Source organism: Otolemur garnettii, unplaced genomic scaffold, assembly GCF_000181295.1.
Source record: "Otolemur garnettii isolate 467f Iridium unplaced genomic scaffold, OtoGar3 scaffold00198, whole genome shotgun sequence".
Classification (NCBI taxonomy): domain Eukaryota; kingdom Metazoa; phylum Chordata; class Mammalia; order Primates; family Galagidae; genus Otolemur; species Otolemur garnettii.
In genome coordinates, this window is record NW_003852593.1 from 2682560 (window position 1) to 2684673 (window position 2114).

The window sequence follows — 2114 nt, forward strand, 5'->3', positions numbered from 1 at the left end:
TCTGTCTGTGTCTCTGTCTCTCTCTCTCTCAGTCTGTCTCTGAGTGTATCTGTCTCTGTCTCTCTCTGTCTGTCTCTGAGTGTGTCTGTCTCTGAGTGTGTCTATCTCTCTCTGTCTCTCTCTGTCTGTCTCTGAGTGTGTCTGTCTCTGAGTGTGTCTCTCTCTCTCTGTCTCTGAGTGTGTCTCTCTCTGTCTGTCTCTGAGTGTATCTCTCTCTCTCTCTGTCTCTGGGTGTGTCTCTCTCTCTCTGTCTCTCTCTGAGTGTGTCTGTCTCTCTCAGTCTGTCTCTGAGTGTGTCTGTCTCTGTCTCTCTCTGTCTGTCTCTGAGTGTCTCTGTCTCTCTCTGTCTCTCTCTGAGTGTGTCTGTCTCTCTCAGTCTGTCTCTGAGTGTATCTGTCTCTGTCTCTCTCTGTCTGTCTCTGAGTGTCTCTGTCTCTCTCTGTCTCTCTCTGAGTGTGCACTCATATAGTGAAGGGCACTTAGGCTGATTCCACATCATTGCAGTTGCGACCTGTGCTGTGATAGGCATCCAAGTACAGGTGTCTTTTTGATAAAATTATTTCCTGTCCTTTGGGTAGGTCCCCGGGAAGTGGGAGTGCCAGTTAGAATGGTGGGTCTATTTTTAGCTCCGTGAGGAATCGCTGTACAGTTTTTCACAGAGATTGTACTATTTGCAGCTCTAGCAAGAGTGTATCAACATTACTTTCTCTCTGCGTCCACGCCAGCGTCTGTTGTTTTGGCTTTTTGATGATGCCATTTTGACAGGGGCAATGTGGTCTCTCATTGTGGTTTTAATTTGCATTTGCCTGATGATTAACGATGTTGAACATTTTAAATGAAACAAAGCCTTTGGGCTGAGCCAACTGAATGCAGAAATATGAGTTTATTAATCAGGTGCTCCCTGCACCCTGAATCCTTCTGCCCTCAGAGATGGGGAAGAAGAACATTTGTCAGGGATAAGTGTCTGGTCCAGTAAGGACACCTCATTTTCCAGCTGGCTACTGCCCCCAGTAACCTGGCTGCAGGTGGCAGGTTGCAGGGCTCAGGGCATGGAGCCATGTCAAGGACAGAGGGACTTTCTGTGGGGCTGGAGGTTTGGGCACATGTGGGCAGCAGGACTTGGGCTAAGTGTGGCAAGAATCCAGATCTACGTTGGGAGACATCAAATATCAAATATAACATAACTTGCACCGTGCCATCCTGGCCACGCCGGTCACACACCTGTGTCTGGGCACACAGGGGCTGCGTTCAGTCCAGGAGTCAGCACGCTTCCCTGGTTCTTCTGCAGTGGACTTTCTGGTGGGCATTAACACCAGGCACAAATGTCTTCTGTTCTCCTCTTTGTGTGCCCATGGATGTGTGTCTTTGGAAGAACTTTGTGGCTCTGATTTTTAATTTTTCACCTTCCAGGCCTTTACCTCATTAGCTAAGCCACTTATCACAGTTCAGGGATCCACCTTTAATCATATAGCTGAACCATTTCTCTTTACATATATCTGAGACGTTTCAACTCTTTGGATATGCTTCTGTAGGACAAAAAAATCCATCCCCAAACAATCAGTTCACCAAATCATGCTACCCTGAAGGATCTTATGGTGGCTACAGCCACCCTCTGTCCCGCTCTGTGCCTGTCACTCAGGGTCCCCAGCCCACCCTCTCATTACCAGGCAGTAAACGCCCCGTGTCCTCCTTTCTCTCCGTCTTTATTGATGAACATTAGAGGTAACATCAGTTTGCTTTTTGTTTTCACGTTTGCCACCATCCACTCAAATTTCTTTCCTGTTCTGGGGTGAATTTACCAGTGGGAATTATATTTGTGAGGGATAATTTCTACCTTCTGCGAGAGACACTGAAGCAGGTGAGGGTTTGGTGACGTTCTGAGAACGTGCCACCAGCATCACAGTGCAGTCGTAACCACTCAGCTGGTTCCCCTGGAGTTTAATTATTGAGTTGTTACTGCAGAGAGGCACAGACTGTGCAGAACATGGTTTTGCATTTCATCAGGTGGACACAGTGGAGTTGAGCTGGTGGTACCAGCAGCCTCGGGGCGTGAGCTTGACTCAGGTGGTGTGGCCAGGTCTTTTCAGTTCCCGGCAGCTCACCACACTGGGTCT